Here is a 17,457-nt window from a genome sequence, read left to right as displayed (position 1 = left end):
GACAAACCTCGGTCAAGAAACGATCGGCTATCGACAACAACTGTATGCCGAATTTTGCAGGGAATACCCAGAAATTCAAGTATCTGAACAAAGAGTAGCAGACCAATACCGGGTAATTTTAAGAAACAATCTTATCCCAGAGACTAGACGCGACATTATCAGAAGCGAAATTGAACAGGAGATCCATAACCAAGAGCAAGTTGCAGACCAAGTCCCTAATGAAGTCCCCAACGAGCAGATTCCTGAGTTTCTTGTACAAGAAACTCAACCTAATAATACACAGCAGGACAATAACGAGTTGCACGATAGTCTGGTAAACGAGATGGCACGCGCTGTACAAGAGTTTAGTGGAACAAACCCACTTAGCAGACCACCGCTACCAAAAATAAACTCTTCTAAGAAACTAGGAGCGCTGTTACAAATTGTGAATACTGAAGTCCTACCCAATTATATCACAGAAGCCCACACATTAGAATATTTGCATATGCTGATTTACTGTGCAGCAACAGCAATTGCTAATGTTATGGGCATTAAGATCAGAACACGACGGGGTACCAACATCGGAAGGACTGGTAACAGAATAGCACCCTGGGAAAAACGACTGCTGGGGAAGATTGAATTACTGCGTAGGGACATTGGACAAATAACAGAATACATAAGAGGAGTAAGAAGTAGAAAAATCATCAAAATAGCTGAAGAAATATTGTTTAACACTCTAAGACACTCACGACATGATCCAGAAAACAACACACCTCAACAATGCCTGGACACATTAAAACAAAAACTATCTGTTTACTCAGGCCGCCTGAGGAGGTACAAGGTTAGTAACCACCGGAAATGCGACAACATACTTTTTGAGCAAGCAGAGAAGGCTTTCTATAGGAAACTTAATTCCACTGTAGAAAATGCAAATAATAAATCCTACCCAAGCCAAGAAGAAATTCATGAGTTTTGGGGAAACCAACTTTCGACGCCAGCTACTCATAATAACAATGCTGGATGGATTGAACAAACGACGAACAACTGTCAACACTACAGTAATATTCCTTATGAACCTTTCACCACTGAAGAAGTCTCGAACATTATCAAAGAGCTTCATAACTGGAAATCTCCTGGACCAGACGGAGTTCAAAACTTCTGGCTAAAGAAGTTTTGGAGTGTTCATGAGCTTTTAACAGTATTTATTAATAATATTATTTCTAATTCACAGGAAATACCATCATTTCTTACTCAGGGAACCACTTATCTAATACCGAAGGATCAAAGTAATACCCAAGATCCAGCAAAGTACCGCCCAATTACTTGTCTTCCAACTTTGTACAAATTGGTCACATCCTGTGTGGCCCGGCGTATCTACCAACATTGTGCTCTGAACAATATCATAGAGCCTCAACAGAAAGGATGCGCTAAGGGCTCCATGGGCTGCAAAGAACAACTTATTATCGACTCAGTCATTTCTAACCAGGCATACACCAAAAAAAGAAACCTTTTTACTGCCTTCATTGACTACAAGAAGGCTTTTGATTCAGTGCCGCATGAATGGCTGGTAGATATATTAAGAATATATAAAGTCGATGATAATCTCGTGACCTTTTTGAAGAATATAATGGCAGAGTGGAAGACTAAAATTCACCTTCAAATACCGGGTGAAATTAATATCGAAACTGAAAATATCCCTATTAACCGGGGGCTTTTCCAGGGGGACTCGTTGAGTCCACTTTGGTTCTGCCTAGCAATGAACCCACTATCTCAGCTGCTGAACTCTACTGACTCAGGTTTTAGCATCAAAAATAACAACACTGTTGTAGCGAAGCTTAATCATCTGTTGTATATGGATGATTTAAAATTAATGGCTTCCACTCGAAACCACCTAGATGAGATGCTAAAAACTGTAGAAAATTTCTCAAATGATATCAGTATGAATTTTGGATTAGACAAGTGCCGTATACTAAATATAGTCAGAGGAAAGATTCAGCCCGGAGGTTTCGATATGCAAGATGGCCAAAACATCGAGGCAATGGGTGAAAATGATATGTACAAATATCTCGGAGTAAAACAAGCGCGGAAAATTGACCATAAACAAATGAAAACTGAACTAACTTCGGAGTTCGTACGAAGAGTAAGACAACTAAATCGGTCATATCTTAATAGTAAAAATTTGTTTAAGGCATTAAATACGTACGCCTGTTCCGCGCTGAGCTACTCATTTGGTATTATAAAGTGGTCAAAAACAGATATAGAGGATCTTCAGCGGAAAGTAAGAACACTTCTCACAAAGGCGCAAAAACATCACCCACGCAGTGCAGTAGAGAGAACAACATTACCGCGGTATCAAGGGGGAAGAGGACTTATGGATATAGGTGAGCAATTGGATAAACAAATTGCTAATTTAAGAACTTATTTTCAGGTACAGGCTGAGACATCTACTTTACATCGAGCAATTTGCGCAGTAGATGATACGACGCCGCTTAAACTGAGGGAACAAGAAATGCGCATAAACCACCTGACTAAACAAGACAAAATGCGCACCTGGATGAGTAAACCTCTGCATGGGCGACATCTCAATGAGATCAGCCAAGAATATGTCGACAATACAGCGTCGAACTATTGGTTGACATCAGGAAAGATGTTTCCCGAGACTGAGGGTTTCCTACTTGCCATTCAGGATCAGGTTATTCCAACTAAAAATTACCTGAAATATATTGTTAAAGATCCTCAAGTCCAAAATGACAAATGCCGATATGGATGCCAAGCCCAAGAAACCATCCAACATCTTACCGGTGGCTGCCAGGCATTTGTCGGTACTGATTATAAAGAACGCCATGACTCAGTAGGAAAGATTATCCACCAAGAACTAGCTGACAAACTGGGACTTCTCCAAACCGACCATCTTCCTTATTATCAATACGTCCCTGATAGAATGCTTGAAAATGACAACTACAAGCTATACTGGGACCGCACTGTGCTTACAGACCAACCAGTGGCTCATAATAGACCCGATCTCATACTAGTTAATAAAATTACTAGGCAAACAACACTTATTGATGTGGCGATACCCAACACCAATAATTTACGTGTTAAATACAACGAAAAGATCGCCAAGTACAGAGATCTAGAAATACAAATCAGGAGACAATGGAGAATGGAAAGTACCCAGACGATACCCATTATTCTTTCTACCACTGGAGTCATCCCGAAGAGCCTCCTAGAAAACATAAAAAAGCTGGGTCTAAACGAACATCTATATAAGATTATGCAGAAAGCTGTGTTACTTTCGACGTCCAGATGCGTACGAAAATTTTTGGGAGATACACCGACATACCAAGTCACCTAGGACTCGATAACATGGAAAGAGTCCCACCAGAGCTCAATCCTTTTGATACCGTAGGTATCTGGGATGAGTGAATTTTCCCCTTAGAGGGAGTGTGAGCCGTATGGCTAAATCTGGATAATAATAATAATAATAATATAATAATATAATAATAATAATATAATAATAATAACTTCGGAGTTCGTACGAAGAGTAAGACAACTAAATCGGTCATATCTTAATAGTAAAAATTTGTTTAAGGCATTAAATACGTACGCTTGTTCCGCGCTGAGCTACTCATTTGGTATTATAAAGTGGTCAAAAACAGATATAGAGGATCTTCAGCGGGAAGTAAGAACACTTCTCACAAAGGCGCAAAAACATCACCCACGCAGTGCAGTAGAGAGAACAACATTACCGCGGTATCAAGGGGGAAGAGGACTTATGGATATAGGTGAGCAATTGGATAAACAAATTGCTAATTTAAGAACTTATTTTCAGGTACAGGCTGAGACATCTACTTTACATCGAGCAATTTGCGCAGTAGATGATACGACGCCGCTTAAACTGAGGGAACAAGAAATGCGCATAAACCACCTGACTAAACAAGACAAAATGCGCACCTGGATGAGTAAACCTCTGCATGGGCGACATCTCAATGAGATCAGCCAAGAATATGTCGACAATACAGCGTCGAACTATTGGTTGACATCAGGAAAGATGTTTCCCGAGACTGAGGGTTTCCTACTTGCCATTCAGGATCAGGTTATTCCAACTAAGAATTACCTGAAATATATTGTTAAAGATCCTCAAGTCCAAAATGACAAATGCCGATATGGATGCCAAGCCCAAGAAACCATCCAACATCTTACCGGTGGCTGCCAGGCATTTGTCGGTACTGATTATAAAGAACGCCATGACTCAGTAGGAAAGATTATCCACCAAGAACTAGCTGACAAACTGGGACTTCTCCAAACCGACCATATTCCTTATTATCAATACGTCCCTGATAGAATGCTTGAAAATGACAACTACAAGCTATACTGGGACCGCACTGTGCTTACAGACCAACTAGTGGCCCATAATAGACCCGATCTCATACTAGTTAATAAAATTACTAGGCAAACAACACTTATTGATGTGGCGATACCCAACACCAATAATATACGTGTTAAATACAACGAAAAGATCGCCAAGTACAGAGATCTAGAAATACAAATCAGGAGACAATGGAGAATGGAAAATACCCAGACGATACCCATTATTCTTTCTACCACTGGAGTCATCCCGAAGAGCCTCCTAGAAAACATAAAAAAGCTGGGTCTAAACGAACATCTATATAAGATTATGCAGAAAGCTGTGTTACTTTCGACGTCCAGATGCGTACGAAAATTTTTGGGAGATACACCGACATACCAAGTCACCTAGGACTCGATAACATGGAAAGAGTCCCACCAGAGCTCAATCCTTTTGATACCGTAGGTATCTGGGATGAGTGAATTTTCCCCTTAGAGGGAGTGTGAGCCGTATGGCTAAATCTGGATAATAATAATAACCCTTTTACTGCCTTCATTGACTACAAGAAGGCTTTTGATTCAGTGCCGCATGAATGGCTTATAGATATATTGAAAATATATAAAGTCGATGATAATCTCGTGAACTTTTTGAAGCATATAATGGCAGAGTGGAAGACTAAAATTCACCTTCAAATACCGGGTGAAATTAATATCGAAACTGAAGATATCCCTATTAACCGGGGGCTTTTCCAGGGGGACTCGTTAAGTCCACTTTGGTTTTGCCTAGCAATGAACCCACTATCTCAGCTGCTGAACTCTACTGACTCAGGTTTTAGCATCAAAAATAACAACACTGTTGTAGCGAAGCTTAATCATCTGTTGTATATGGATGATTTAAAATTAATGGCTTCCACTCGAAACCACCTAGATGAGATGCTAAAAACTGTAGAAAATTTCTCAAATGATATCAGTATGAATTTTGGACTAGACAAGTGCCGTATACTAAACATAGTCAGAGGAAAGGTTCAGCCCGGAGGTTTCGATATGCAAGATGGCCAAAACATCGAGGCAATGGGTGAAAATAATATGTACAAATATCTCGGAGTAAAACAAGCGCGGAAAATTGACCATAAACAAATGAAAACCGAACTAACTTCGGAGTTCGTGCGAAGAGTAAGACAACTAAATCGGTCATATCTTAACAGTAAAAATTTGTTTAAGGCATTAAATACGTACGCCTGTTCCGCGCTGAGCTACTCATTTGGTATTATAAAGTGGTCAAAAACGGATATAGAGGGTCTTCAGCGGAAAGTAAGAACACTTCTCACAAAGGCGCAAAAACATCACCCACGCAGTGCAGTAGAGAGAACAACATTACCGCGGTATCAAGGGGGAAGAGGACTTATGGATATAGGTGAGCAATTGGATAAACAAATTACTAATTTAAGAACTTATTTTCAGGTACAGGCTGAGACATCTACTTTACATCGAGCAATTTGCGCAGTAGATGATACGACGCCGCTTAAACTGAGGGAACAAGAAATGCGCATAAACCACCTGACTAAGCAAGACAAAATGCGCGCCTGGATGAGTAAACCTCTGCATGGGCGACATCTTAATGAGATCAGCCAAGAATATGTCGACAATACAGCGTCGAACTATTGGTTGACATCAGGAAAGATGTTTCCCGAGACTGAGGGGTTCCTACTTGCCATTCAGGATCAGGTTATTCCAACTAAAAATTACCTGAAATATATTGTTAAAGATCCTCAAGTCCAAAATGACGAATGCCGATATGGATGCCAAGCCCAAGAAACTATCCAACATCTTACCGGTGGCTGCCAGGCATTTGTCGGTACTGATTATAAAGACCGTCATGACTCAGTAGGAAAGATTATCCACCAAGAACTAGCTGACAAACTGGGACTTCTCCAAACCGACCATCTTCCTTATTATCAATACGCCCCTGATAGAATGCTTGAAAATGACAACTACAAGCTATACTGGGACCGCACTGTGCTTACAGACCAACCAGTGGCCCATAATAATAGACCCGATCTCATACTAGTTAATAAAATTACTAAGCAAACAACACTTATTGATGTGGCGATACCCAACACCAATAATTTACGTGTTAAATACAACGAAAAGATCGCCAAGTACAGAGATCTAGAAATACAAATCAGGAGACAATGGAGAATGGAAAGTACCCAGACGATACCTATTATTCTTTCTACCACTGGAGTCATCCCGAAGAGCCTCCTAGAAAACATAAAAAAGCTGGGTCTAAATGAACATCTATATAAGATTATGCAGAAAGCTGTGTTACTTTCGACGTCCAGATGCGTACGAAAATTTTTGGGAGATACACCGACATACCAAGTCACCTAGGACTCGATAACATGGAAAGAGTCCCACCAGAGCTCAGTCCTTTTGATACCGTAGGTATCTGGGATGAGTGAATTTTCCCCTTAGAGGGAGTGTGAGCCGTATGGCTAAATCTGGATAATAATAATTTATTCAACAATAATACAAAATTTGTTTCAATAATTAAAAATATGTGAATAAATTAACCCGAAGGTCTCCGAGAGGTGTGGGAACACCTGTTTCGGTAAATGTAACATACAATAAATAAAAATACAATATACTATACTACTAAACTATAAATATATATAAGATAAAATTTAACCATAAAAAACAAGCAGGTTGAAAATTTAGATACAACAATCAAAGATGTATAATAAAATTAAACTTAGATACTAATAAGTATTAACGAGATCTGCAAATACACAAATTATGTTATGGTAGATATGCTAAATAAAATAAACAATACAATGTATACAATACAATAATATATACTGCTTTTTGAATCATAAATAACCATAATTAAAATTTTAGTAGAAACCCTTGGTATAAATACAGTACTTATGTATTAATCATATTAGTGTAGTAGATTTAAAATAAAAAGTTTTTTTTTTAAGAAAGTTTAAGTGAATATGGCTTTATAACTTATGCTACTATAATGATATTACAAAAATGTCTTGTCTGTTCCATGAGATATGATCTTAATTTATTTTTAAAAAGAAAGACATTCTTCATATTTTTAATATCAAGGGGAATATGATTGTATATTTTAGGGGCTAAAAATAAGAAAGATCGTTGACAGAAAGATTTCGTCATTTTTGGAGCCATATAGAGGTGCTTGCCTCTAGTATGATATCCATGTGAAGGTAAGTTGCTTTTAACTTTCATGCTGTGATATTTTACAGATATACAAAGAAAGTATAACTGCTTTAAGTCAAATATTTTGCTCTCCTTATATAGTCTATCTGTAGAACAAGTGTAGGGTTTAGCCATAATGATCCTCAGAAATCTTCTTTGCATGATTTCTAGTGGGAGAATGTGAGTTTTTAAAGCGCTTCCCCAAACCAGTATACCATAATGGAGATGACTTTCTACTATGTATATGTATATAGTATATGTCCGGTATGTGTTTCTTTAGGTGCTTAAATTGATAGAGGATAAACTGTAACTTTTTAATAACGTATTTAATGTGACAATCCCATTTTAAGTGTGTGTCTATTATAACACCTAAATATTTAACATTCGTTACTGGTTTGATGCAAAAATTGTGTTTATTATGTGCTATTCGAAGAGGTTCGAATATATCAATATTCGGGGTATAGTTAGAAATTGGTAAGTAAACAGTCTTCTTAAAATTTATTGTAAGTATTTTATAATCAAACCAGTCCCTTATGAATTGTAGATCAGTTTCTGCTTTTATTTTTAAGTCATACCAGTTATCAGCTTCATAAACAATAGCCGTGTCATCAGCAAACCCAATTATATGCCCTGTACTTTGGAATGAAAATAAACCATTTATATATAGATTAAATAAGACAGGTCCTAACACTGTTCCCTGTGGCACTCCATACGTTATACCTATTTGTCCGCTTGTTGTTTCGGAAACCCTTACTACCTGCTGCCTCTCAGAGAGGTAACTTCTGAATAGTTGAAGACATATGAAATATTCTGACATTCTAAATATGAAAATCTTATTACTGATTACTATTAATACTTTTTGTCAGCATTATTTTAAATTAATCACCAGATCTATATTTTCCAATACAAGTGGTTAAAGACTTACCAACGTGTACTATAAATGAAGAAGCTGTTACCTGAAACAAACAAATAAATGTTAGAATTCTTGTAAACTTTTTTTATGTATGTAAAAATTGTGTTTCGTTTATTTTGTACATTTTCAACTATATATCTACTATTCAAAGTTAAAATTACATTTTTTTTTAATTTCAATAGGTTTACGTGTAACTGTTAAACAATTTCGATTTTCAGCTTCTCCACTGATGTAAACAGTTGTTAAGTACATACATATTGATATGATTTACACATCAAGAACGCTGAAATAAATACGACTCAAACAATATTAACAAATCCACCAGTTGTTTACTCTCAAGGGGGCTAATAAACCGACATGGTATCCATTGCGAGAGCTACGCGCTGGAGTCCACAGTAAATAGAGCCAATGCCTGTCAATGTGAGTTAATAGACATTCGTTAGGCTCGCAATCATCCGCTCGTTTATTACTTAACATTGGAATGTATTGGTTCTCTAGATCCATTGAAACAAAAATGTAATTACAGGGGGCTCTGAAATAATGTGTACATAATGAAGATCGATAGTTTAGTCAATGAATTTTGTTTATATACTCTTTTTGTGGTTATAACTGTATATTTTTAAACACATAAGCTGTTTCAGATAAAATTTAAATAACGGTGTTAGTAGAGGAAGCTGGGATGCTAAATTTGCAGTTATTAAAGCGTCATGGGGACCTATTGGATTGTGAAGATTAGGTCCTAAAATGAAAAAAGTTTATGTTGTGTTTTCCATCTTTCATTTTACTGTTTTTATTCCCAAAATAAGATGATAGAACATATATAAAGCTCTATTCTCCACTTCTGTCGACAAACGTTATTTGTCAGTTGACAACTCTCAAATTCTGACAGTAACAGTACAGAAATCAATAGCCTCTGAGTTAGAGATTCGAAGTGTAGATTTTAAAAGGTAGGTATTGCGCATTTTTTTCTATACAATTAAGAATTGTATATTCATAATTGACGCGCATAAGGGTAATAATCTCAATTGTTTTAAAGAAAAAAATGGTACGCCATTGAGATATTTTAATATAATAATTATTTTTAAATTCTTAGTTTAATTTATGACAAAAAATCTTATGCAACAAAAAACAATACATCTTAACACTTATTTTTCATTTCTTTAATACATTCTCAAGAACTATCTAATATAAAACATTAAATCAAAGCAACAAGATAAAGTATCACTAATAAAATTTTAAATAGATGCCAAGCTAGTAAAAATGTTCAAAATAACCCTCTGAAACGTGACACAAAATTCAACTCTTTACTGCATTGGTAGTATTCGTGCAAATATTCATGGTGTATTTCTTATTTACTTATGTAGAAGTGGTTGTAGTTAAATTGACTAAAAAAACCGACAAAAGAAGCAATAACTATCTCTTAAAATCCACCAAATTTCATTTGCATATCTCAACCAGTTTCCAGTTGCTGGAACCGTCTATCGAACTCCGACTAGGCCTGGCCGTTAACGGGAATGATCAACGAAAAAATGTTAGTGCAGAATTGATCGGTATAAACGGCTGCAGAAACAATGGTCACTAGAGAACACGGTTTTAGTTTCTGCCGAGGCAGACTCGCAGACATTCACACTAAATACAAATTCACACATCGCACACTTACACAAATCCAACAGTGAAAGGGGTCCTCTTTCCGCTACCGAAGCATCCTCATCACCTGGACCCCCTACCGAATACAGCCTCCGTTACTTTAGACGGAGTCTGTGGTCAGCCAGGGAAAATCTAAGTGATTGACGGAGCCAAGTAACAACGAAATGGTAGCGCCCGTCACTATGGATTTACAAACACACATTCACACTGAACAAAATGCGGCAGGACGACTCTCGAAAGCCGAGACGCCTCCACTAACGAGCACACTGGCCCACAAAATTACAGTGCAATACACTGGTTTTGGGGGCGAGTTAAGCTCGAGACTGCACAGGACCAATGGTCACTAGAGACCCGGCCTTGTCGCATTAGGCTCTAAAACACTCACATTCAACTGGAAAGAACATCAAATTCCAGTCAACCCTTTTGCCCCTGATTCTTCAATGGTGACTACATTTCAACTACCTCCAGCAGAAGAAGAAGAATGCTAACACCCCAGTGAATCTAGGACTGTTTGCTTTATGCTACATTACCCAACACATTCAATTCCAAGCCTGAAGAGGATCAACCGATCCTAAAAGGGCACAAGAAATGTTCTATCCATATCGTAATAAAGACTCCTTATTCCTATCCTGGAGAAAGAACATTGATTGAGCAACAAATAAATCGTCAGTTTGTAAAAATAATCTTAACACTCCGCGTCTCGGGAAACGAAGCATTTATAGCACGAAGCGTTTATATTGCAAACTGCCATTTAGAAACAATTGACTTCTGAGTCTTGGAGTAATAACAACTTTTTATCATCATGACCAAAGCATATTTATCAGCACTTTTGCATAATAAAAGTGTCAGGGTCCTTTTTTTCATTAGAAAGAGTGAGAACGCATGGTTTAAATTTCGATAATATTAATTTCGATAATAATAATTTCGATATTGTATATTACCAAAATAGAAAAAAGCCACACAAACGCAAATAAGGTTTGAACGCAACTTTGTTAATGAATTTTATTATACAAGGTGGTCCAGAATTATGTACATTAATTTCTAGAGCTCATAGTACGTCCAAAAATAAGGGTACTTCTTTATGTACACTTTTTTATAAAACTGAATAATAAGGGAGATACAACCCTTTAAAGGGGTGAATTGAAATTCCTATTTTTTCAAATATCTTCCAAACGGTTTTGAATACGGAGTTCATATTTTGGGAGTGATTATAAGACATTAGGATAATTAATTTCGTGTCACCACCTACCACATCCTATATTAATACAGGGTAGTCTTGGAGGGTGAGTGGGGGTTATTGCGTCACATGTTTTTTAATTTTTACATATTTTAAAAAAATATTTTGAAAATTGTTTCTTTAGACTTTTCTACGCAAAAAAGGTGCTCTTGTAATATTTCGATAGATATCACCGTTTTCGATTTATTTAAACTCGAAAGTATAGATGTATTTTATTGTAATCGTTACATTTCTTAATATTCATCAAGTATGCTTTGGAATTGACGCTTGTGTTAGCAACAACACTTTAATCTCAAGTAGTCTATGAATTGTCAGTGACGTTTAATAGCAATTAAATTATTTTATCTACACTTTTATTGTACTCGACAGTAAAATTTGTTTAACACGTCTCTTTTGCTATATTTTTAAATTTGTTTGCCTGCAATATGGCACACTATTCAAATTCTGAGATGACAGACATACTTTTAGTATTAGGAGAATGTTCGGGAAATGCTGCTGCCGCTGTAAGACGCTACAGGGAAAAGTATCCGAACAGAAATATTCCCAATGCCAGGACTTTTGTAAGTACTGAACGACGACTGAGAGAAACCGGTTGTCTTCAAAGAAGGAATACAGATGCTGGTCGTCGTAGAGAAGCAAGAAATGTTCGCGTTGAACAGCAAATATTGGATGCTGTAATAAATGACCCCACAATAAGTACACGCAGGTTAGGATTAAGAACGAATAGTTCCCATCAAAGTGTTTTAAGAGTTCTGCATGAAGAGCAATTACATCCTTACCACTATCGACAAGTGCAGGAATTGTTACCTGACGATATGTACGAAGGTATGTTCAATTCTAGAAATATGCACTTCTGGGCTGAAGAAAATCCAAGGGCTACAATGGAAACTCACTTCCAACACACGTTCAAGATAAACGTTTGGGCAGCTACTTTAGGAAATAGTTTCATAGGATACCACATCTTTCCCGGAAATTTAAATGGTAACATGTATTACAATTTTCTAGACAATATTTTACATGATATTTTGGAAGATATTCCATTACAAATACGAAGAAACATGTTTTTCATGCATGATGGTGCTACACCACATTACACAAGAATTTGTAGAAGGTGGTTACATGAACATTTCCCTGATAGGTGGATAGGCCGGGGTGCGGATGCACCGATTCATTGGCCTGATCGTAGTTGTGATCTTAATCCAATGGACTTTACAGTATGGAGTTATTTGAAATCAAAAGTGTATAACACTCCAATTAATACAGTAAATGAGTTAAGAGACAAAATTGAACAAGTATTTACCGATTTACAAAACGATCCAGTAACATTAAATGGATTAATGCGTTCGCTAAATAAAAGAATTAGATTATGTATTCAACAAAATGGAGGACATTTTGAACAGTTGTTGTGAAATATTATTTTCGCCATTAATTAAATGTTAAGTATTAATTAAGTTTTCCATTAATTTGTAATATTATTGCTAACACAAGTGTCAATTCCAAAGCATACTTGATGAATATTAAGAAATGTAACGATTATAATAAAATACATGTATACCTTCGAGTTTAAATAAATCGAAAACAGTGATATCTATCGAAATATTACAAGAGCACCTTTTTTGCGTAGAAAAGTCTAAGGAAACAATTTTTAAAATATTTTTTTAAAATATGTAAAAATTAAAAAACATGTGACGCAATAACCCCCACTTATCCTCCAAGACTACCCCGTATTAATATAGGATGTGGTAGGTGGTGACAGGAAATTAATTATCCTAATGTCTTATAATAACTCCCAAAATATGAACTCCGTATTCAAAACCATTTGGAAGATATTTGAAAAAATAAGAATTTCAATTCACCCCTTTAAAGGGTTGTATCTCTCTTATTATTCAGTTTTATAAAAAAGTGTACATAAAGAAGTACTCTTATTTTTGGACGTACTATGAGCTCTACAAATTAATGTACATAATTCTGGACCACCTTGTATTTCCAGCAAATAAATATCCTGCATATATGTTACAAAGGTAAACAAAAGGTTGAAAAGTGTTTTAAAGAATTTTATTTTTTATATTTATTTTTATTAATATTAAATTTTTGTTTTAACCAAATTTTACAACGTCTAATTATGATTTTTTTCTAGACCTCAATATTTACTGTGTGGATACCGATGCGTAGCTCTCGCAACAAATTCTATGCCCGTTTATTAGTACTCTAAAAGCCACTCATAAAAAAAAATTGTACATAAGTATAAATTTACCATTTTTCAATTTTTTAATAATTTAGAACCCTCTCAAATACTTTAAAATGCTAGCTTTCGATGAATCTCAAAATATTCCATCAAAATACACATTCTTAATAGAATTTTTATCTCACATTAAAAATTTATATATAAAACAATCCCGTAGGATAATCCCTTCGCTCTCGTGCTCTTCTTTCTTTCCGTATTTATCAGCAAAAACCATAAAAACCAGAAAATATAGGAAAAACAATTTGAGCAGTTTTCCAGCGATAAGTTGGAAAGTTTGATAGAAACTTTACATTTTTCTCAGATACAAAGAGCCAAACGCATTCAAATAGAATTGGAAAACTTTTAATCTGTTTTATGCAGGCTTATTCAACACATCTGGATTATCTGACCTGGGTGCATTGTTGCCTAGAAAATAGATAGAAAATTAGCCTCGAGGCTCATAATAGGTATTTGTTTGTACGACTAAAAATAATACATTGTGTAACTAAAGTTTGGTATTGGAAAACAGTGCCGTGCCATTCGAATGACAATTCTCATTCGTTTATACATTTTATGGCTACTGAAACTTCGCTACAATACACTTTTTCGCTAGTGGAAAAGTGGGAAAGTAAAAGCCTCTGGGAAATACAAATGATTTCCTTTTTTAAGAGAAAGATTACTAACACGAAAAAATAAAAATTTTATTATTATCATATTACTGTGGGTGATCAAATTATTAGAGCCACCCCATAAAATTTTACTTTTTATTTAATAATGGTATATAATTGAGCTGTATAACATATTTTTTGCGTATAATTCTATTTTATTGTGATTTAGAACTTTATAAAGTTTATAAATAATAAAAAAAACTAGTAATTACACGAAAATACTTAAAATTATGCCTTAAGCTTAATACTTGGTAGTGTAACTGGCACTGCCGGCACCTTCTTGGCATACTTTCTATGCATTTCTGCCAATTTTATTAAATTGTTCCACTCCTGTACCCTATTGCTATTAAGCGCTCGATCAATTGACGCTTTGTGGTTATAATTTTATTAGAAATTTCGCTTCCAAAGATTTTCTATTGGATTCAGATCTGGCGAATTGTCAGGCCAGTCGAGCACCTTTATTTGGTTGTCAGTACGGAATTTTGTAATTCCTTAGTTATAGTTTTTGCCTTGTGGCAAGGCGTCTAGTAATGCATAAACGTGAAACTCTTATTCTAGAACCACTCTTGGACCTGGAGAAGCATTTTTGTGCATTACTCCCAAGTACTGGTCTTATGAATGAGTCTTCAGAATACCAGAAAACAATGCAATACAGGCATAGTTGTAGACATTCAAGGCCAGATTTTGACTACCATTGAAGATAAATTACGAAGATGGAAAGAATATATGCAAGAATTATTCGAAGATGCAGCACGAAGTCCGACTGAAATAAACAATCCCTACGGCCCAGAAATAACAAACGAAGAAGTAACTATGGCCATTAAGCAGATTCTTCTTCTTCTTTGGGTGCCGTGTCCGTATTCAGACGTTGGCCGTTATCATGTTTACAATTTCCTGAAACCTTTCTCTGTCGGCTGCTGCGCGAAATAATTCTTCTACTGTGGAACCACACCATTGTCTAATATTACGCAGCCACGAAAATTTCTTTCGACCAATCCATCTCTTTCCTTCCACTTTTCCTTGTATTATAAGGCAAAGTAGATGGTATTTAGGTCCTCTAATTATATGGCCGAAGTATTCTCCTCTTTATGGTGTTTATGAGCAAACGTTCTGAATTGATCATTTGAAGAACATCTTCATTGGAAGTGTACGAAACCCACGACATCTTTAGGATTCGTCTATAGCACCACAATTCGAATACTTCTAACTTGTTTAGCATTGTGGTTTTTAACGTCCATGTATCACAACCATACAATAGGATGGACCACACATAACATTTCAGGACCTTCTTACGAATATTCATCGACAGGTTTCTGTTGCATAAAACTGGTTTCCAGGTCATAGATGCCTTACGTGATATTTCAATCCTGGTTATTATCTCTTCATCAGAGTCACAATTTACATTTAACCAGCTGCCAAGGTATTTGAAATGATTTACCGTTTTGATCTCCTCTCCATTAAGAGAAATCAGACCTTGATCTATATTGATCTTTCCAACTGCCATCCACTTTGTCTTTGAAATGTTAATTTTAAGGCCTCTCCGATAACTTGCTTCACTGACTAGATTTAGTAATGTTTGGAAATCTTGTAAATTTTCTGCAAGAATGGCTGTATCGTCAACGTATCTAATATTGTTAATTACTTCTCCACCTAGTCTTACTCCCTCTTGTCTGTCATCCAAAGCCTCCCTAAAGATTTCTTCAGAGTACAGATTAAAAAGAGTGGGTGACAAAACACAACCCTGCCGTACTCCACGTTTGATGGATATTTTTTCAGTCGGACTGTCTTCAATTTGGATAGAGGCTACTTAATTGTAATATAAGTATTTCAGCAGTCTTATATCATAGTGGTCAAGTCCTGCTGCCCGTGGGCAATCGAAAAGTGTATCGTGTTGTACTCTGTCGAACGCCTTCTCGAAGTCGATGAAACAAACATAAACTTTCTTTCGGAATTCACAACTTTTTTGTAATATAACGCACATACAGAATAGTACCTCTCTAGTTCCTAGACCGTTTCTAGACCCAAATTGCTTATTACCCATCCTACTTTCGCATAGAAGGAATACTCGGTTTTGTATAATTCGTAAGAGTATCTTCAGTGTGTGACTCATCAAACTGATTAGTCTAAAATCGCTGCATTTGGTGGGCCTGCTTTTCTTTGGTAATGTTATAAACACTGACTCTAACCAATCATCTGGTATTTTTCCTTCGTTGTAAATTTTGTTGAAGAAAGTGGTTAAGCAGGCAATGCTTTCCTCATCCAAAAGTTTAAGTAGCTCAGCAGGGATTTGATCTAGTCCAGGTGCTTTATTGTTTTTGGCTTGCTGTATTGCCGTTTTGACTTCCGAATTCAGTATACTGGGACCTCTGTCTAACTGGTTGTCACAGGCAGTATTTGGAGCATTTTCTCTAGAAGCATCGTCAAAAAGGTCAGTGATGTATCTCTCCCATTCTTTGCACTGTTGTTCGTAATCACAAATTTTTCCGTCCGCGCTTTTAAGTATGTGAGCATTTTTCTGTTTTCTAATTCCCGCAGTATATTTAAGTTTCTTGTGGAGGTTGAAACTGTCATGCTTTTTTTGGAGATCTTCTATTTCTTTACATAAATTCTCAAGCCAGGATTCTTTGGCTTGCTCAATTTTTCTTTTTATGCGTTTATTGATTTCACGGTATTCGATAATATTTCTATTTTTGTGTTGCCGTCGAACTTCCATCAGGTCTAGAATTTCTTGTGTCATCCACTCATTGTTTGCCAACATGGTAGGTGTTTTCAAAGACAATTAAGCAGATTAAAGATGGGAAATCACCAGGATCTGATGAGATGCATGGTGAAATTTTAAAGCTATTAGAGGCACATCAAATCACAGTTCTTACGAAACTGTTCAACAACATCTACGAGACTGGTTACTTACCAAAAGACTGGCGACTATCAATATTCATTCCACTTCCTAAAAAACCAAACGCTAGAAAATCTGAAGGACATAGATTAATTAGTTTGATGAGCCATGTACTTAAAGTACTCCTTACTATCATTCACTTGCGCATATACACCACATTAGAAGAACACCTGAGTGAAGTTCAATTTAGATTCAGAACAGGACTCGGAACGAGGGAAGCACTTTTTAGTTTGCAAGTTCTAATACAGAGAGCCAGGGATGTCAACTACGATGTGTGTGCATGTTTTATTGATTTCGAGAGGGCATTTGATAAAGTTCCACATA

At 36.2% G+C, this 17,457-nt stretch overlaps 1 protein-coding gene across 3 annotated transcripts in view; it reads right to left on the bottom strand.

Annotated features, from left to right (window-relative positions):
• Positions 1–17,457, bottom strand: part of LOC140432397 (FERM and PDZ domain-containing protein 2-like) — a 778,164-nt gene that overhangs the window by 324,503 nt on the left and 436,204 nt on the right. Inside the window, exon 2 of one of the 3 annotated variants that reach the window (XM_072520271.1) lies at positions 8,474–8,504. The exons of the other annotated variants lie outside the window; for them this stretch is intronic. The gene's annotated coding sequence lies outside the window, so the exon portion shown is untranslated. The remainder of the gene's footprint in view (positions 1–8,473; positions 8,505–17,457) is intronic. 3 annotated transcript variants of the gene reach the window in all.

Source organism: Diabrotica undecimpunctata, chromosome 1 (assembly GCF_040954645.1).
Source record: "Diabrotica undecimpunctata isolate CICGRU chromosome 1, icDiaUnde3, whole genome shotgun sequence".
Lineage (NCBI taxonomy): Eukaryota > Metazoa > Arthropoda > Insecta > Coleoptera > Chrysomelidae > Diabrotica > Diabrotica undecimpunctata.
This window is presented reverse-complemented; position numbering and strand designations above follow the sequence as displayed.